Raw genomic sequence first — 22476 nt, forward strand, 5'->3', positions numbered from 1 at the left:
CACGCAGCTTCATTACTCACATAGATACAAAAAAATATGAAGTCAACACATTAGTGCACTTTTAAACTTTGTCAAGAGAAGAGAACAAGAAAATACTGCCAAGATTACAGATAGTTGTTTCAAGAGACAAATCTCCAGAAGGAGACAGTAATAGACATGACATGCTGGTAAGTGGTGGAGCAATTATTCAGGCTTAGGAAACAGTGACATTGCATCATGATCGTATATATGCTAATATATAAAAAGTCAGCAGTTTTCCCTTGTGAGTGCTTTGCTATATGATTGGGTCTTTACTGCTGTTGAATAAAAGTGCAGACAGCATTTTACTGCTGTACTTTATCAAAGGAGATCTGGTTTAAACTCATTTATATGGATTTTGGCAGTAAAATCTGGGTGAGTGCTTATATATCATCAGCTTATATGTGTAAAAGCTTAATTGAAAAAAGGAAATGGCTGAAGAATAAATGCAGTGGACTATGTAGTGCTACATCTCCCTTTGGACTGTTGTAAAGTATAAAGTTGATCAAAAGTGGAAATACTCAATGCATTCCAGTCTGTCTTTAGTGACCGATTACCTGCTGACTTTTAAATTTGTTACTTACTTAGACCACTCTAGCTGCTCTGTTGAAGAATTGACTGTTTTGTTTAACAAACCCAAAATATATGCTAATTTGACATTGATTGTATTAAGCACCCCTCAGATGAATGTTTCGATTGACCTTTTCATAAATGACTTAGCTCACAGAGGTAAGTGGAATAATTTAGAACTGAGATTTGTCACTTTTTCACAATTTATTTTCCTGTGTCGCTCGTCATATACCAAAATATCACTTTTCTCTCCATTCGTCCTAGTTCTGTCAGCATGTGCTGAACTTTAACTTGAGAGCATAATGCCTGAGCAAAGATTTTAAACTTCAGAATGTGACCTGCTCCTTTTTCGTTTGGAGAAAAGTTGACTCAGTTATTTGAAATAACCTACTATTTTATGCATCACTGAAAATTGGCGGAGGGAAAAATGTTGCTTTTCAGTTGCTTTGTAAAACATAGATACCACAAGTACATTCGCAGGGAAAAAAAGAAAAAAAAAAGCACATTAGAGTGCTGTGTGACAAAGCTTCACAATAAAGGCACTCAATATTCCGCAGCCCCCTGTCATTCCAGCCTTTCACAATTTTGCCAGCATGGACCATTAATGCTTGGTCGCCTGGGACTGGTTCCAGAGGAAAAGGGGAATGAAGAGATGATGCGTACATGTGCGTGATACACATTCTAATGCTGCCATTAGTGCTGTCAGTAAGTAATTTAACATTTGAATTTTGGAATGGAAAGCTTGTAAGACATTTTCATCACACTTTGTTTTTTGGCATTCTAGCACTTAGATATTGCGAAACAGAAAACTGGCAACAGCAGCTGACTTATTTGAAATTGCTGCCAGCAGGACATCATTTTTGTTTTCTTTTTCTGTGGAGTGGTAGGTCAGCTGATGTTAGCAAGCTTCCCTGCATACTATTGGTGAATTCCCGGGGCACAGATATATGGTGGTAACACAGAAATAAACCATTTTACTCACTGGGGTACATATTTCTTGGGCTGTCTTTTGTTGCAATTAACGACACTTTGTCAGAAAATGATAAATTAAAAATGTTCCAAATGTCAACAACACCACAAACATAGTCAGGTGGTCCACAGCTTTATCAAACAAACTGCTGTACTACATGTGGATAAGCCATATCTGTGCTGTCCAGTTGATTATATAGTTGTGAAAATGTAAGCTATAACATTGATTCACTTGCTAATTCTAACTCCTCACATTACTCTTCAGATCTTTAGAGCAGTAGTTCTAGTTTAAACATAGCATATCTCGTGTTAATATGTTTGCTTTCAATCAATATATTCTATCCATCCATCTTCTTTCACTTGTCCGGAGTCAGGTAGCAGGGGCAGCAGCCTAAGCAGTGAAGCCAAGATCTCCCAGTAACCTCAGGCAGGGAACATTGGGGCATTCCCAGGCCATCTGAGAGGTATAATATCTCCAGCGTGTCATGGGTCTACGCCGGGGCCTCCTCACCTCACCGGGAGGCATCTTTTTTAGATGCCGGAAACCACCTCAGCTGGCTCCTTTCGATGTGGAGCAGTAGTGGCTAAGCCTGTCCAGGATGGCTGAGCTCCTCACCCTATTTCCAAGGGAGAGGCCAGCCACCCTTTGGAGAAAGCTCACTTTCACCGCTTGTATCCTGATCTCATTCTTTCGGTCACTACCCAGAGCTTGCGACCACTGGTGAGGGTAAAGACAAATATCGACTGGTAAATCAAGAGTTTCACTTCTATGCTAAGCTCACTCTTCACCACAACAGACTTGTACAGCGACCATATCACTGGAGCCGTAGCCCTAATCTGTCTGTCGAATCCCCGGTCCACTCTCCCCTCACTCATGAACTAGACCCAGAGAAACTCCTCTACTTGGAGGGCAGCACCTCATCCCTCACCCAGAGGGGCACTCCAACCTTTTCCAGCTGAAGACTGTGGCCTCAGACTTGGAGGTCCTTATTATAATTCCCGCTACTTCACACTCAGTTGCGAACCAATCCAATGTGACCTGGAGGCCAGTACCTACTGGTGCCATCAGAACCACATCATCTGCGAAAAGCAGAGATGAGATTCTAAGACCACAATTTTAATTTATTCAGCATGACCAGAGGGTATGCTTTCAGGACATAGTAGAGCAAGCTTTTCTCAAACCCCTAGTTTGAGAAAATTACATAAATTACTTATAAAATACTTCACTAAAATATAACACAGACATCTTTTTTACATCAGATTTTTTCCATCCTGGCAGTTACTTGAGTCATTGTTGTTGATTAGCACATCTCAGCTCAAACAAAGGTGAATCATTGTTATTTTGTTCCTGGAGCAGAAATGATTTTTGTTATTGTCCCTTTTAAAGAGATAAAGATCGTACAGAAAACAATTCAAACATGACCTGGATGCACTACTTTAAAAAAAACTTGCCTTTTTAAATAAACTCCATCCTTCTTAGGTCCAGTGCTATTCACGTATAGAACAACCTGAAAAGGGGCCACATTTTGTAAAAGCACAAATATGCATGTTTGGCATCAGTAATGACAAATTATATGCAAAAACCTTTCCTCAGAGGATCTCTGTAGACCTTGTGTACTGTTTCCCTGACTTATGTGTTTGTTAGCAGATTCCTAAGGTAGTCCAGGGGGATTTCAGGCATGACCGGAGGGTATGCTTTCAGGACATAGCTAGTGGAGCCAGCTTTTCTCAAACCCTAGTTGCACAGATGTCTAGGACACACTGTTCTAAGCCCTGCTACTATCTCAGGGGAACAGAAAATCTGAGTTGATAAAGGATATACACTGGCTGGTAAGTCTTTGCTCATTCAATCTTTAAAAATTCAAGCATCCGTTTTCTTTTAGATTAATAATTTTTTGCTTCAGAAAAATTGCCCCATTGGTGTTCTGAAGAAATCACCAGCTTTTTCAACCTAAGAAGTTAATGTGCTTAATGCACGCACATAAGTATCACAGCGCCAATCACCTATATGTACTGGATAGATGCTTGCTTCAGATAAATGCTAAAGGTTAATGATGTGAAAAACAGCACTAAGCAACAACCAGATGGAGCTGCTGCGTGTGTTAATCTCCTTCTGTCTTTATTTCTTTGCCACACAGAGAACAACACATTATTGCACCTTGAAAGATTTTTCATGAGCGTTCATGGTGTTGTGTAAAGAAATGGATCATTAGTTATTGTTTGGGTTTATATCATTACCTCTCAGCACTGTTAGCATAAATTATGCATTATTGGGAAATGCAGATGCAACGTATAAACAGTTTATACTTTTTTTGTCAATATTCATTTATTGTGCCTGGTTTGAAAGAGAAAAGCAAGGGTCACAGTGTTCTCTGATGTATTCAGCTCAATGAAAAGAAGTAGTAATTATGTCAAGAGGAAATTAAAAGGGTTTAGATTCGAAAACTTTTACACGGGTACAAGGGTAACCTGACAAAACTTTAGTTTCTTCCTTTCGTGCTTTTTTTCAGGAAGAGTTTAGGCTAATTAAAACAGAATAATGGCTTGCAGAGAGTCAACAGAAATAGAGGACAGACAAAACAGTGCATGTACAAAGCAATGCAATGCAACAGACTGATAATTTAACAAATAGAAGAAGAAAAAGGTGCAAAGTTACAAACAAGTGTTGTGACAGGCTGGGAAATTGGAAACAGGTGGAGTGGGAAGGTGGGTGTGTGAGTCAGGTCACTTCAAACATTAAGAAACATGCAGCACTGATGATATGTGATAAAAGGTTTTCTAATATATCACACGAACCACTGAATAAACTTAATTGACCTATTCTTAAATATCTGTGTAACATATTAAACCATATAATTTTTGAAAAGTTGTAATGCCATGTAACAATTTAAAATTTAAATCAATATTTTATTCAAAATAGAACTGGGAAAGTCTATCAAATGTTAAACTGTGACAGCAACATGTATTATCAAAGTTGGGATCAGGGGCCCGTTCTTCGTACCTCGCTAAGTAGGTTAGCCGGATTAGATTGTTGACGATTTCGCGTGATCCTGGATCAGTCGGTTCCCCGAAGCTCATCCGGGACTTGCTGTCATAGCAACAGAGCCGTAAGCGTAAACCTGCTCGGGAGCAGGTTTACTTTATGTAAACAGGATTAGATCGCGGCCACTCAGGTATTTCCGCTTCATGTATACGAAAGCAACAGCGATATTTTACCACTGTTGTACCATAAATAAATAACATCAATGTAACTAAAGATAATGCAGCACTTGATCCTTTTATTGATGTCACACAGATACATACAGGTCATTTCCTAAAAAAGGGAAATGTACTATTAACATTCTATTACATGTATGTGATTATTACAGATGTAATTCATATTTCAGAGTAGTAATTGCAATTTACTTCGTGTAATCAAGATGAGAGACCACGGCTATAAAAGCGAAGGTGGATTTGGGAAGTCTGTCGCAGCCATATCCTGTCCGTTTACGCGAGCCACCCATTGCGGAAGGTGCAAGATTGATAAGGAGAGTCCTCAGAATCCAGCGTATATTGCGGGACAGACAGGATCCTTTAGCTCAGCGCGACAGTGTGCTCATAGAGAGATATCGATTTTCCCGTGAGGGTATTATTTACTTAACCAACTTGTTGACGAGGGGGTGCAGGACCACCACCTGTCTTTTTTTGCGCTGCCCCTTTTCTTGGTTGCTGTTATAAACAAACAAACAGATTATTTCAGGGTCTCTGTCCAAGAGACGAAAAGCAATATAAGTGATCAATATTACCATTCTGTAGAATATTCTTATATTTCACTTTTACTTGTTCCCATGTTCTAGTGGGTCCTGTTGTGGCTCTAATGTGAAAGGGGATATAATATAACATAATGTAATATAATATAATGTAATATAATATTGGATAATATAGTGTGATATGATAAATCTACCCTACCACCTACTGGTGTTGGCCAGAGGGGCCGATGGCGCGATATGGCAGCCTGGCTTCTGTCAGTCTGCCCCAGGGCAGCTGTGACAGCTACCAGTGTGTGAATGTGAGAGTGACTGAATAGTGGAATTGTAAAACGCTTTGGGTGCCTTGAAGAGCGCTATATAGATCCACTCCATTATTATTGTTATTATTAAATTACTTACGAGTTTAATTTGTCAGCAACTTTCTGCCAGCCCTCTCTCCTTGCTTTTGCAGCCTTTGCAGTGTTCCCTTGCGTTTTAATTAGACTCTGAAACTCCTAAAATCCCTCACTCAAGAGTTCTGGCTCTGCTGCCGAAGAATACCGAGCGCGCTCCTTCGACATTTTCGCCGACCAATCAAAGGGTTGCCGATCAATGTTTCTACTATCGATGCGTAGCCCCTGTTGGGCCACCCAGTGATCTCACATTACTTCATCCAGCTATACTAATCGTCAACAACAGGTGTGTTCGGGGAACCGGAATAGCGAGCTCAGAGTTAGCGCGATGATTTGATCTTGGATGTGTCATTTGATCTTGGATGTAGTAAGCGACGTACGAAGAACGGGCCCCTGGGCAACAAAAAGGCTGCAAAAGTGGAACTTGAAGGGAAACAGCTGGAGGAACACTTTGCAACTAATTAGGCTAATTGGCAACAGGTCATGATGATGTCTGTGAAGGTTCTCAGTCATCCAGGTCATCGTAGTCAAAGGAGCTTGCAAAGAAAAGCGTCTGGACTTCTTTAAGTTACTTGAAGACGTTTCACCTCTCATCCGAGAAGCTTCTTCAGTTCTTCTTCGTGCTTGGAGAAAACTCTCCAAGCACGACATCCCAGTGTATTTCAGACCCAGCAACACGCTCAGACAAAAACTGGTTCACCTGAAAGACAAAACACCAAAACACAGACATAACAATGTGGTGTATGCTGTACAGTGCAGCGAGGAATGCTCAGACCTCTACATTGGAGAGACCAAACAGCCACTTCACAAGCGCATGGCACAACACAGAAGAGCCACCTCCACAGGAAAAGACTCAGCAGTCCATCTGCATCTTAAGGGTAAAGGACACTCTTTCGAGGATGCCAATGTTCACATTTTGGACAGAGAGGACAGATGGTTTGAAAGAGGAGTGAAAGAAGCCATCTATGTCCACTGTGAGCGACCATCTTTGAACAGAGGCGGGGGTTTACGACACCAACTCTCTGCCATCTATAATCCAGTTTTGAGATCCCTTTCCAGACACCTTAACGCCCACTCACATCCTGGGCCATCTGATCTCAGGAATTCGCATGATAAGGTGGGGCCAGGTTTCACAATGAACTCACCCGAAACTCTGGCTGATTGGGACCCACACCCAGTTTCACACCTTGGCTCAGGGGATTAGAGGATCATCAGGGGGTCCTTTTGTCCCTCTGTGGGGGGTTACTCCCACTAGGTTTATATCTGGGACTCTCCACCATTTGACCTTAGAACTGAAGAAGCTTCTCGGATGAGAGGTGAAACGTCTTCAAGCAACTTAAAGAAGTCCAGACGCTTTTCTTTGCAAGCTCCTTTGACTAGGTCATGATGATGTAGCCCTCATTTACTCAATACCATTAAATAAATGGGCTTTGGGTTCTTTTTCTAGTGTACTCTCGTACGATGTTTTAAATTAACTTCTCTTTTGTTTCTGGGATCAATGAAGCTTATTCCTTAACAGTAGCACTACACGCGAAAATTAACACTAGTGTCTATAGTGCAGTAAATCATGTCATACACCATGTAAAGTAGAGCATTGCAACCCTCCTTTAATTTACCAAACAATGAAAACAAGAAAATAATAAAATGGCAGATTTCAGTATTCAGGCAAACCAAAAACACACCCAGCAATTTACCCACTGTACACAGAATCTCCACACATACAGTGTAAACCACCAGTGATAAAACAATTATAGTCCCAAACTAAACCTAAAGCCAGCAGAGATAAACCCTACGTTGCAGGCCTGTATTGCTCCAGTATAAATCCAAAACGATCTCCCAACCGGAAGTTCTTCACTCAACGAGCAAAAAATAAATAAATAAACTCAGTACCTTGTGAAACGTGCAATTCCCACCAGCTTAATCCAGGTAACAAGTTGTCTTCAGCTCCGTCAGAAACACTCCGCTCTGAATGCAGTAGCACAAAGATGAGGAAGGTCCGTGATCTCCACGTGCTCCACAAGCTACCTGTTTTAGCTTCCCACGTTGCCAGAGGTACTCTGAGTGACGCGGGCACTCAGAGTGACTATCTGGGGTGTGTCCGTCGTTATCCAGTTCGGTAACGATCCTCTGCAGCTTGTTACGTTCCACAACTATAGCGAAACGGCAGCCTACAGTAGTCCTTATTAGCGAACGGCTGGGTTAGCCTCACTTTAACTTAATGCGTGCACAGCCGCAAGAAACAAAGCACACAGTCCAGCAGACTCACGCTGAAACTTTACGTGTTATGTCACTAGCTTACCGACACTGTGACTTATCTGTCCGAAAAGTCAAAACACACTTACTCTTAGTACATAAAAAACAAGCTAACTTCTCCGGATGCTCCGTGTAACTCACGCACCACCTCTTCTCGCGCTCTCGTCTCTTTTTCCCTTTTCCTTCTCCACCCTGTGTTACCTTCACCGACCTTATCCCCGTAGGAAATTACAGATCTCACAAAGATAACTTATTTTAAACAATGCAAACATGTTTTTAATAATTTTACATGAACTTTTACCTTTTTAATAAACAAGAAAATTTAAATAAATGAACTCTTTGATATTTATATTCTCAGACTTCACTTATCTTTTACTATTTATGCATCTTTTAAACCCGGGTTACAATGATGTAAATGGTTTAAACAGAGCGTCTTATAGAGTTTCTCAGAAGTAAAGGTGGGCAGAGGTTCACCGATTTTTACATAACTGAGGCTAAAGGTAATGGAACAATTTCAAAACATGTTTGTCAAAGTAAAATTACGAAGACTTTCAAAAGATTCCTTAATCTTTTGATGATATTGAAGCCTGGTTCCAAAGCCTGAATCTCTGATGAAGTATGGTGTGTATGAGTCTTTCTAAAAGTGGCAGCTTTTCCACATGGTAAGACATTATCAGTGCTCTGATGTACATAGGTTTAGTAGCATATGTTCCTATCAAAATGATGAATTTTCAGGGATGGTCTTGCATATTTACACATGCTAAGCTATATACAGCATCTCTTATAACAGCATGGCTTTATAGTAGAAAAGTCTGGATGCTAAACATGCCTGCCTGACTGCATGTTTGTATTGCTGCCATCAAATTCCAAATGAGCTAATATTTTTTAAGTAATCATACATTTTCTCAGCTTAAACATTTGGTATTCTTTCTGTGTTTTATTGTGAATACAATAAGAGTTTGAGATCTGCAAATTATTATTCTGTTAGTCACATTTTACAGTGTCACAACTTTTTTTAAAAGCAGGTTTAGATAAAATTGTCATCAATGTAGGACTCAAACGCAGGACTCGTACATAGAATGAAACTTACAGTCTTCTTGCTGGGAAGACTTCCCTATAAAAATAAACTTAATAAAAAAACAAGCCAAAACCTCGAGCATGAAATCCAGAAACTAAAAACACAACCTAGGAAACCAAACCAGGGACTGAGAACTAGAATTTCATCAGGCCCACGCAGGGAGAAACACAGCACAGTGAGGGTACGACGCAACAAAGGGAAACACGGGGCTTAAATGCACTGGGAAGACAACGAGAGGATGGAGAACAGGTGGGAACACAGCTGGGACAAATCAGACTAACGAGATATAGAAAACAAAGCAGAATACATTGACAATGATTCAGACTGCCAAAATAAAACAGGAATCATAACACAGAGACACGGACTTGACACAAAGACAGACTCTGAAACAGCGGGAATATGAAGCAGAGAGACAAGAGTCAAAGGATGTGGGACACTGGGAAGACATAAAGACAGAAAACTAAGACTAAACATACAACACACGGAGAACAGAATTAGACCTTCACCAGGAACACAGAGGAGGCACAGGAACAGAAAACGTCTAACCAGAAACTATAAATATAAGACAAACAGAAAACCATAATTCAAACACAAACACTGGGTCACCAGACCCAGTGCCATGACAAAAACATAGGCACATTTATTACAGAAATTCTTTATTGCAGAAAAAAAAAAAAAAAGGTAAATGGCCTGTATTTGTATAGCACCTTACTTAGCCCCTATGGACCCCAAAGCGCTTTACACTACATTCAGTCATCCACCCATTCACACACTGGTGATGGCAAGCTACAATTTAGCCACAGCTGACAGAGGCGAGGCTGCTTCCGACCCCCACCAGTAGGCAACGGGTGAAGTGTCTTGCCCAAGGACACGACGACCGAGACTGTCGGAGCCAGGGCTCGAACCGGCAACCTTCCGATTACAAGACGAACTGCCAGCTCTTGAGCCATGATCGCCCCAAGTTAATCTTTCATATCCCTGTCCAGATAAAGAACTCAGAAACCTTATTTGAAACAAAGCAAACAGCCTGAAAATCAATGGTAAATTAAGTTTCCTGCTATGGCAGACAAATGAATAGGGACGATTGATGTATTTAAATCTAATCCACTTGGTCCCATAACTCTACACTGTAACAGTACTACATAATTTGAATTACTTTATTTTAGCACATTCATGCAAGTGCCAACCAGAGGTCAGTTTGTCCATGCTGTTTGTGTGCTGGACTGAGAAGGATAATGAGCATGCTCTCTAGGTCACTGTACACTTAACATTTGGATTCTTCATGAAGTGGCATATGTACAACTCGCCAGCTTTCACTGGAAGGAGATCAACTATAGATTTTGGCTTTACAGGACACAAGCCCAACAAATCCTGATAATCTACTGTGAAAAAGGCAATGACTCAACAGTGAAACACTCAACAAGAGTTTAAAATGAGCTGCATAGTGTACACAGTCATAATGTGTTTGAACCGAGCACACATCTAACACGCTGCTTCAAATGAATTCTTCCTGCACATTTTAATCTTTAGGAAATATATGAAAACACCAGAATGAAAGTGAAAGTGCCACTGGTGTCCATGTAATCTCCACACTGGTGAAAGCAAACAAAATAGATATAACCAGAAAAGACTCACCTGGCAGATGGGCCTGAGAAAATAGCATTTCAGTTAATATGATTTGTGGATGGAACTTATTTCCGGGACCATTTGCACACTTGAAAGTGTGCCATAAAATATTCATAATGCTTGTAGCAGAGAAAGAAAATCTGTCTCTTCAATTACAGAGGCAATTTTTATGCATGAGATTTGCAAACAAGTTTACCACATACCTGCTACAGTTGGATACAATGATTTAGTCCCATTCATCATCCCAACCATCTGGATGACATTGGGGTGGAGGACGTAGCACCGGGGACGGGAGCCGCCAAGAGGTAGGGTTTGAGGTTATACACACTTCTATGCTCTATTTACTGAGTGACATTTACACAATGTTTTACAAAAGGGTGAGCTGAGGTGAGCTACTGAGATGTATCATGCTGTGCTTCAGATGTCATGCAGAGCTTCATTATGTGGTGCTCACTGTTTGAGCATAAACTCAAACATGAATCAATAGGTAGAACTAGCTTTTTCTTTCAAATGAAACTTTGGACCATTTATTAGTGGACCAACTTGTGATTTTTTGGTATATGTTCCAGTGATCAGATGGGTACAAAATTATGCTTATATGAGCATAATCCTGTTATGAGACGTGACACATTTCATATGTCATGCCTTAAGACATGGCATGGGAAAAACAGGCTAAAGACACAGACCTAGAACGGATCTCCATCCATTATCCATCCAGCTCAGGGATGTGGGGTCTATCCTAATGTCACTGGGTAAGAAACAAATACTGTATATAGTTTAGTTTGCACATTTCCTCATCCCTCTCCTCATGTCTTAGTCCATCTACAAAGGAGGAGGAGACAAAAAGGAGAGAGAGGAGGCAACTAATATTTAACAAAATGAGACAGCCTTGCTTTGAAACCTAGTTTTAAAGAGGCGTCAAATCAATATGAAATTTGGCACAGATGCTTCATAAACTGTTTTGTCATAGCCAAAAAATGTTCTGTTTTATCATCTCAGATGTAACAGTTTTTACCATCCTAACAGTGACACTTTTTGCCCTATATTTAAGGCTGGTTTTATTAAATTCACAGCATTTGCCATCTGACAGCAAATCTTACAGTTTTGGTCATCTTATATAACAGATGTAAGTAATGGATACAAAGTTTAAGGGAATATAAGGCAATATACAAACTCCCATCACAGTTTGTATATTGCTGATGTGTGCTATGACTCTTTTACACAATGAAGGTAAAAAACTTTTCCACAAAGGATAAGTCTATGAATCCTTGATTATAGCTCCTCTGTCAAGCCTTTTCTCTCTTTTTCTGATGCATTTTAGGAAGTCAGACACCTATCAGCAGAGCGTATTGAGACTGATTTCCAGGACATAGACAGGAAGACAGAGAACAGAGGAAAAAAGAAGGCACACATTCAAGAAATTCCTATCGAGACAACCATTCACACTCACATTCACATCTACAGTCGATTTAGAATCAGCAATTAACTGAACAGGCACAGCCTTTAAGGGGAAGCTCGAATACCTGGAGAGAACCCACAGAGTAAAGAACACGCTGCACACAGGAAGCCCCAAAACCAGGACATTCTTGCTGTGAGGCAACAGTGAGCACTGTTATGATGTTAGTACCTTTGTGCATGGTTCATTTTAGTCAACAGAACATATTCATGTTACATTTATTAAGGTTATATCTTATATTTGATATTTTACATAATATAATCACAGGTTATTATACATCTTTTATGTCTTTTAAACATTTCGACACAACTCCTGCCATCTTTGTGCACAGTTGCCATTGTTCCTACTGTTATTTTTTTTATCTTTTGCAAGGTTAGTGGAAACTCTGCAGTGTTACCACAGACTATCACCAGTAAGAGTCTGTAAATTCCAGTTAAATCATCAGTAAATCCAGGTAAGTCACTTCTAAACTCTGACTAAATTCTCTGGTATTACCTACCCGATCTTACCACTGAATTGTAACTCATTCAGGAGAGGCTTCTATTACTTGTTCGCTGAAGTATTTTCTGTCTGGTTTCAGCTTTAGTAGCGACACTAAATCTTTAGATAACATTAATAAAGTGATGTTTCTTCAGCCAGCAGTCAAAGGATGATTTAGACTGCCACCATTAATGGAGCTTATTTGCTTCTCCTGACAGCAAAACAAAAGCTGTCCATCTGAAAGTCGCATGTGCTTTTGTGTAATTTGTCTCCTTTGTTTCCACCTCATCTCTGGCAAATGTGTAGATAACTCCAATTATCTTATTTTTCTTCCAATAACCTACAATGTCATACATTACTGACAAACATATATTGTTAATTAATGCTGCTGGCACTTCTTGTTATCACTGATACAACAGCAGTGAGACACAATATAGGCCTGTTAAGGAAAGGCAGACGAACATTATTGATCAGGAGCTGCAGTATGTAATTCTACTGATGCTGCGGGTCACTAAATTAGATTTTGCATTATTGCAGTGATAGCTACAGTCAGCAGTAATCTTAACTTATCTTATATATTGACATTAATTCTCACCTCGAGTTGTTATTTAATTTGGTTGCAATTTATTTTTTTGTTTTGTTTTTTTGGGCGCGAGCCTACTAAAAAAGGAACCAGTTGGTCAGAAACATTTAGAGTTTGCTGTTGGGCAGATTTGACAAGAAGCCATAATTGCTATTATGCTATAGAAGACACAACATTAGTTTGAATCACCTGATGATTTTGGGGTCAGTGTGTGCCTCCTGAAACACTTGGGGGAACAACTGTCTGTTATGCTTGCTAGCTCTGCTGTGTTCACTGGCTAGCTGGCACTGCAGTTTGGTGAAGGGCATAGAAATTGTAAGATGACTGCATCCATAGCATTTTATTGTTTTATCAACCACTCATCTTGATTAACACAAAGTTATATTCACCCCTTCAAACATACATTCACACAAAGCCTGTATTTTGTATGTTTGTACATCACATTTTCTTGTGCCTAGTCTATGATTCAGTTTCTTGCTTAAACACACTTTGAAATGTGGAGTGGAGGAGCCTGGGAGCGAACCCCTTTCACCTTCCAATTAGTGGATTCCACACTCTACCTCCGGATCTGTCGCCCACATGCTGTGAGATTTTATTTAATTTAATTTTTTCCCACCAAACAGTTCCATCCAATCCATTAGCCGAGACACGCAAAAACAAAATAGACCTTAAAGTGCACATCAAAATCAGATGACTGTTTCCTATAGGTTCATTATACCAACAGTCATTTAATCATTTACCAAATATAAAAAGAGATTAACTGGTGCAGCTAAGACATTTAACAGCAAACAGTTGCTTCTTCTTTTTTTTTTTTTTTCTTTTTTTTTTGGCCTGTCCCGTTTGGCTCTTTTGCCATCAGAATTGTTGTCTAAAGGCAAAGAAAGATGCCCAACGGATTTACTTTACCAAACTGACCATCCCAGCCTTGCCGTAATGGTCCATTGGATTCACCTTTTATTGTTTATTTTATTTTCACTTACTGAATACGGGACAGACTTGACTGGGGGAAAGAAGGGGAGAAAGAAAGAGGGAAAGAGAAACAGCTGAGAAGAGGGACGGGGGAGAAGGGCAAAAGACAAAAACCAACAGAACGGGCAGAGAAAAAAAAATGCATATATCGATCACCTGGATCACCTGCTGAGAAAGAAAAAAGAAAGCAAGCAGAAGAGAACAAGAGTAATAGAATAAACAGCATCACAATGATATATGGGAATATGACAGTAAATACTAAATGTTAAACATTATTGTGCAGCACATAAGATCAACAGAACACAGTGTGCTTTGAGGTAGGAGCCAAAAAGGGTGTAGTTTGTGGGTGTGATCACCCGTGTGTACACCTGTGAGCATGGACGCGCTTGTTTTTTGTTTTTTTAAAAGGTTCCTTCATGTAATAATCTGCTAGAGGGTGTGGGGGGGCCACAGCCCCGTCCTCCAGGGCGTGAAGCAGGTGTGGAGGAGATCAAAACTCCAGACATCCAGAGGCCCCCAGAACACAAGTTGCTTCTTCTGCCATTAGACAAAATGTATTAAACTTCTGCTCAGATCATCGCAGATTTTTGAATAATAAAAAAATCAGTCTGTCAACCAACTGATTCGAGCTGTCAAACTGCTGCATCGCTTCTAACAGTCAGTTAGAAATTCCATCATGACAGATTTTACATTTCTGTTCCAGAGCTTTTTTTCAGTCTGCAAGGCAGCAATTACATTTTAGAGCTCAAAGTTTTATTCTCCTGGGTACATTCAGTAAACACAACTTTATCTAAGCTTTTCTTTAGTAAGTTTGTGATTAACTGTCAGCTGAATGAAGCATTGCTTAAGCGCTTATAGGTTGAGTTTGCACAGATAAGGTTGAAAAGCCTTCATAGACTTACTTTAATTTATAGAAATGTGTGTCTGTTGATAACACTATTTGACAGGGGAGATTTAGTTCGTTTTTCTCTCTCTTTTTTTTTTTTTTTAAATTGATGATTGAGGTTTACCCCTTTTTTGCTTGTGACCTTCACGCGTTAGTATTGACATGCTCACTTAACAGGGCTATCGACAGCATACAGGGGTGATTTCAGTGCCAAATCTCACATCGCATATTACATCATACTCTGAATAGCACATGAGTTCTTGAGCTGAAAGATGAAAAAATGGAGGTGTTGAAAAAATAATCAGTGGAGGTGGAGAAGTACTGATGCAACGCAGGGCACGCATTGACTGGTTATTTGGAAACTTAGCGCAGCTCCCATGCAGGGAAAGTTTAGGGGAACACAGACATTGTGTAGGTGCATCACAGGAGGCCAGCTCCGGTTGATTGTGAAAACTCACAAAAAACTTAAATGTAAAATAAATAGAAAAAAAATATTTCAATATGTAAAGGAGTGAAGTTATTCTTTTTATTATTCTCCCATTTGCGTAGGTATTTGCCTACACAGAAGAATGCTGAGCCCTTAATACAACACCATACTCTCTACCTACTAGCTGTCTGCTGTGTATAGAGTTATGTGAAGCCTGCATGCCTGCTGTATTGGGAAATTAATGTAAATGAACGGACTGAATCTTTTACATCTTCTTTCAGATGCTTCCTTTGGGGCCACCACAGAGGATTATCTCCCCCATGCTTCTTGTGTCAGACCAGCCCTCTGCATGTTCTCCTTCACTATAGCCATAAAACTTCTCTTTAGTCTTCCTCTTTTCCTCTGCTGCTCAGAGGTCCAATTGTTCAATTTATTCATTATCCCACCTCAGGTATCTCAGCCTTATTTCTCTAACTTTGTCTCCAAACTGCTGAATCTGAATAAATTATATAGATTAGTGAAGTTTTACTCTACAATTGTTAATGATTTTCTTCAGCCAGTCATTACTACATCTGCTGAAATAACTAGACGTTGGTAAAATTATTCAAGGAATAAATACTTCATAAAATCATGTTAGGTATGGCAGACATGAAAATATCAAGACTGGAATTAATAGAAATATGAGCCCATCATGAAGAAACTGTAGAAATGACAGTTAATGTAATAATGGGGTGATGTAATTGCATTTTCTATCCATCCAGAGAAGCATTTTATTGCAGTTTGACTATTATTACACTATTATACAGGTTTCACTTAATTGCTTGTTACAGAGAGAGAGTCAGAGTGACAGCTAATGTGATACTTATTAAGCCAGATAGAAAGCAGACCGACTCGGAGAAGAGGCAAAATTGCATCTGGCAGGCACAAATTTTAAACTTTCCCTGCCCAGACAACTTTGTCTCAGGAATAAACAAACCCCACGCTGAGTTAGTGTGTCCCTTAGGAGCTATTAATAATAGGGTTATTAATATAGCATTCAAGGAATACAGGAACACCATGAATGTAGTGATGAGGGCGATGATAGATAAGGCTTGGTTTCAAAAAGCATGTTGGACATGAAAACCTTTATTCATGACCTCCAATAAAATCTGCTTTGACTCTATAAAAAGACAAAACAGACTGCTGCGGGCCACGCTCAGGCATCCTAGAAGATGGATAGATGCATTGTGGGTCTGCTAGCGTGCAAAAGCTGCATTAAAGTAACTGTTTAAAAAAATCAGACAGCCTAAACGGGGTTACTGCCCTGCAAAATAAAACTTAAGTAGTAGTTTCTGGAGTAAAGCACTGAGAGTGAAAGTCAAAGATGAAAGCAGATCAAGATAATTAGGATGAACGCGCCTACTGGGTAGCACAGCCAAAGAAACAATGATAGTCAACAAATCTTGCCTGCTTTTTCTCTATTCATCAAAACTTTGCTGTTAACAAAGTGCTTATTTCGTATCCTAGCTGGCACAAATCAGAACACTTATTCCACTCAAGTGAGGAAGCTGAATCTGCATATACTGCCGTGTGTGTGTGTGTGTGTGTGTGTGTGTGTGTGTGTGTGTGTGTGTGTGTGTGTGTGTGTGTGTGTGTGTGTGTGTGTGTGGAGACTCCTGGCATATCATTAGCCCTAGTGCTAATGATATGGAGTTAAACTGAATTATTTATATTTGTGTAGGGAATGAAAGTTTTAAGCTTGTGTGGAGGCCAATGTCATTTTCAATTCTGCTTATTGGTAGGATTTATTTCGGGTTAGCTTATTTATCCGAGGTAAATTTTTCTGTGGGGAAAAACACATTTACATGTATACATATTAGTCACCTAGCATAATCGTCTCTGGCGATGCACTTTATACGTTTTTTTTGCTCATTAGTGACTCCTTGGCTTTAAATATATAATCTCCCTCTGCTGGTAATGCAACTTCTGCATGCTTGTCCATTTCATGTTTTGGAGAGGCAAAGCATGAAATGGATACAATGTACCGGCGTGTCTATTGCACGTATTACATGGGACTCTGTGAGAGTCAGAATGAAAAACTATATTGGGCATGCTCATTGGGTCGGGTCAGACTGTCATGGTTTGCTGTACTCACCTTTTCCTCCAGGGCGCTGTCTGGGTGTTTGGGCCATCTTGGACTCCACGCTCACGCACTACTCACCTGCTGCTCATCTCTGCTAATTGCTTCAGGCAGTACTTAAGGCCTTGGTGGAGTGTTGGTCCTCGGTGGATCGTTGTACTTACTTCCACCTTCTTGGACCCCCGCCTGTATTCCCTGGACCCTACCTGGATTAGCAAGAGTGTGAATGAGGCACGGCGTGGATTTTGGACTGAGTGTGTTTTGTATCATGGGCTAAGTGAAGAGGAGTGTGAGTGTGTTTCCTCCCCCAGCCTTGGACCTTCCCTTGGAATCCCTGGAGGCCACTCCCCACATTTGCTGTATATGTGTACATATCTCACCTGCTGCTGTAAATAAATCCTTTTCTGCATGCACAGCTCTGAATGCCACATTTGAATTATTATTTTTATTGTTATTAGTATCCCATTTCGTTTAGTTAACATATTTTTGTGCTACTACTTCCCTACTTTAAATCTTCCGTGACAGGCTCCGCCCTTTTTTAATGCCATGATTAAGCCCACTGTGATGCATTTGCCTCCAGTTACACCCCCACATACTGTATCTGAGACTTTGCTCAATTCTTTCCATCATCTTGGATAAACTCTATAAATGTATTAACTATTGCTTTTTATTGTTTCTTTAGAGCTGTTGCCTGTTCCTCAGTTTCTTGAAGTACATGGACCTGTCCCTCATTGTGAATCTTTGGTTTGAACGTGTGTGAGTGGGCAGGCCTTACTTTGTCAGAGGTTTTCCTGGATGCACATACTCTCAGCAGTTCCTGTTTGATCCGTAACTGGTACACCTGCACCAGATCACATCCCTCGTGAATATTTAAGGACTGGCTCAGTCATCCAGCCTTTGCCAGATTCTACAGCTCAACACTGGTATCAGATTCAGCCTTTTTTTCTTTCCTAGTGTGTGCCTGAGCTTCTCTCCCCGTCTCACATTGTCACGTGCCAGCCAGTCGGACTGAGAATTCACTCTGAAATAAATCTCTCAGGAAAACCTCTGTCTGGGATTCATCCGTCCCCTTGCACACGTCATCCTAATAAATAAACCTTGAATTGAGCTCCCACTGTTTGTGTCTGCAATTTTGACTCTGCTAATTATGCTTCATTCATGTTATTTGAGACATTGACTGTTTTACTGAGCAGTCCTGCTTGGTGCACTTTCCTGACCTGGAACACAGCTTGCACCTGATGAATAGTACATTTTTTTGTTTGTTTGTTTTGCTGTTCTGGACCCTGTTTTGCATAACTATTTAAATCCTTTAAATTCTTCCTTTTAAATTCTAATCCTTGTAGAACTGCAACCACATAAGCTAGCGCAATAATTCTTTTTGCATATGAAACCGGAGGAGTTGTACTTACATTTTATGCCATCAGCTTGTCCTGATCAGCTGTTCATAACACTTCCTACATTGGAATAGCTGTTAGCACAAACTATCGCATGTCTGCCATTTCCTGCCCCAAACCGGAAATGACATCATTTTCACGGAAAATGTAGTTTTTTATCTTCGGGGCCTTGTAAGCCTATTCTGGTGTTTTTTAAAAGTCGTGTTTGACTTTATGCTTTTCTGTATAGTTTCTGGGATGCTTAGAACTCAAATTGCACTGCTGGAAATAGTTTATTTTGATGCACTTTTTTTTTTTTTACAAATTTACATGATATTTATTTTTGGTTTTTCCTGCAGTGTATAAAAATTGGTATATCTGAAAATAAAACTATGAAGACACTCAAAATAAATTTCCTGTGGTGGGAAACTAATTTGTGCTACTTATTTGTATTTACAGTTTTGAGGGATAAACGTCTTAAATTTCTCTAGCTAGAAATATATGTAAAAAAGAAACAAAAACGATTTTCAATTTTTTGTAGTTTCTTTCCACTTTTTTGCAATTTATGTAGTTACTATGGACTTAATGCATACATATTATTAAAATTTGGGATATAACAGTTGTATTGATGTATAGCAATTTGAAATGCTCCCAATAATGGCACTACAGCATGTAAAAATATAAAGATAAGCTCTGGCGGACTTGGTTCTATGGTAGGTAGGGTTAAAGTGATAATTTGTAAAACTATCCCTTTAAATTACTAAGAGGTACCTGCAGTAACTGTCTACTATTATTTGAAATAGAATAACATTTTACACTTGTTAATAAATAATCAGTCCTGAAGCAGGGGTGCTTTTGAGGAAGTTTCATAGAAGTTACCTTTCTTTGTGAAGCCACGGATTGGACCATTTAATTTCATCAGAAACTGGATTTGATTCTTGAGTCATATCTCTTCAAAGATGGCGGTGTCAGCCCATGGTGTGCAGATTAAAAAAATTATCATCAAGTAGGAAACTCTGGATTTGGACCAATGCCTGCAAAACTCACCTTTATCTTTGGTAAATAGCATATGATAACATTCTAACATGGTGGGAATAAATAATGCATCGATCAGTTCTGGTATGATTTTTGTTCAAGCTGACTTCCTAGAAACCAGCCAAAATTAAAGCACTTATTATACAGACTAATAAGTAACTCGGAGAGCTGCTGCATGTTTTGCATTCTGGAGTGGGCATTCTAAAACTTCTTGTGTACATTTATGTTCACTAAGAGCTCACAAAGAAATGAGTAATTATGGATGTGATTGTTATGTTTATCACTCTGCACCTGCAGATAAATCACTTAATTCTAACAAACACTTCATGAGAGAACGAAGAGGCATCTGTACAAACATTCTGGGATGCTACTCTTTTGAATCAACTTAAACCACAAAGGATGTAAGCAAAACATAATAGTTCTCTGTCCTAATGTGCTGGCCATGGTTATCTAGTGATTTACATAAATACATGCTAAACAGAAATATTCCCCGAACAGTTCGTAGACAGCAGATATATTTGTTACTAGCAATTTACTCTAAAATCCCAGAACTGTTTTCACAAAAATCAAATCAAATGTGTTTGGTTATTTTCCTCTGGAAAGAAAACTCACCAGAGTCCACTGACTACACTGGAAAGAGGCTCTTCTGGCCACATTTGATTTGACGGACACTCTCACCATTTCAAATTAAATACACTAGAATTTGTTTCAGCTGAATAGATTCGAAGTGAAAATGCTTAAAGACATGTGGCCTAAGGATGAACAGTCCTTTTCACGTGCTGCACATTAAGGTCTCTGTTTCAGAAATAGAAGAAAAGCAAAGGTGCAAATTGCACAGTTGTTCAGTTTTGTGCATCTTGCAAAGATAATCCTGTATAATATAGAATTAGAGATCAGAAAATCATACAAACATTTACTGAACCTGACTGTTTTCCCCAATAGAGTGGCTGAGCAGCAAAAATCATGTCTGAAAAGTCTAGAGATTACAGATACAGTTACAGCTATTGTATGCACACAAAGGTACCGAGAGTAAGCCTGACGAGTGAGAGAGACAGAAGCTGATTTTTTTTCATGAGTCATCCAACCATTACACCTCCGGTTAAGAAATCACCAGACTGTGTAACCCTTCATCACTAAAGGACTTTTTTTGTATTACTCAGTGGTTCAATAAGTAAGCAAGTAAGACAATTCTGCTTTCCTCTGCATTCACTTTTTTTTTAAGAATTATTTTTGTTGTGGTATTAATATCTTAAAATATTTTATATTATTTGAAGTACCATGCTTTGCCATTATTTATGCTGTTTCTTTATAGCTTCTCGATTGCAAGAATCCATGTTTTCCTGTGTGGCAAATCATACCTGCGCTATATTTAGAAAGGTGGATGTAGAAACAGGCTGTATTACCTCATGTAGCTTTCTTCTTGTGGACTGTACGGTTACATTTTTTTTCATCAACATTCCAACTTCAGCAATAGTGAGGGAAAAAACATTTCTTTGTTTTCCAGATACATCAAAACATCAGGTTTATTTACCAAGGCTTTATGCAAATATGATGACCTGCAGACTGGGCTCATGTTCAGTTTCAGTGAATAAATGCTAAGTGGCAGCAGACTTTGTAAACACATTGACGCTCTGATTTGTTTTCAATGTAGCTGTCACAAAAAGAAACAACAGTGTAAGAAAAAAAACACACAAAAAGACTACGGTCAGGTTTGTTAAAGGTGCTTTTTTCTTCAACTTGTTTTACTGAATAGCAACCTGATAGCTCTTGCAGATCTCACACATAAACCTGTGATGTGAGAAAAAATGCAGTGTCCTTAATTTACTCTCTTAAAAAATGCTGCTGTCTATCTGATAACCTTTCAGCTCAGATCCTATAAAAGTGTATATCTGAATATCCGTTGTATCGTGAAAACACAAAGCCCCATTCCAAACGAACTTCCCGACGTTCAGCACGCAGCGGTCATCTTCCTCTTGAGCCTTCAGGAGGTGCACATCGCTGTCTTATCAAGCAGCGCTTGGCCCTTGTGGAGATTATATTTACTCTGTGCTGCCGTAAGCACCTTTCCTGACAGATTATATGAATTAAGGCCTTATTATGGGCTCTGGCCAGGAGCTGCATGTACCGGTGATTTGTAATAAGGGCAGTGCTGAGGTGAGTCAGCAGCAACTGGCCTGATTACAGCAGCTGGACCTCAGGAGGAAAACCCGTGGCTCATCTGCGGTAAACAAACACCGCATGAGGGGAAGAACACTCCATTAGCTTCTTTGTATTTTGTAGGCAGACGCGGTTAGACAACACTTTCCATTCATAAGGATCACATTTGAAAAATGTCATCAATAATGGAATCTGTAAAGTAACTTGATGTCGCAGGAAGAAGAAAGACAGAAGAGCCATTTTGGTTCATAGGAATTAGACAATATTTTATATTCTTTTGTAGCAAAATGTTTTCACACATAAACAGGTTTTTTTTCTTGTTTTTGTCCTGGAACC

Source organism: Astatotilapia calliptera, chromosome 19 (assembly GCF_900246225.1).
Source record: "Astatotilapia calliptera chromosome 19, fAstCal1.2, whole genome shotgun sequence".
In the NCBI taxonomy this organism is placed as follows: domain Eukaryota; kingdom Metazoa; phylum Chordata; class Actinopteri; order Cichliformes; family Cichlidae; genus Astatotilapia; species Astatotilapia calliptera.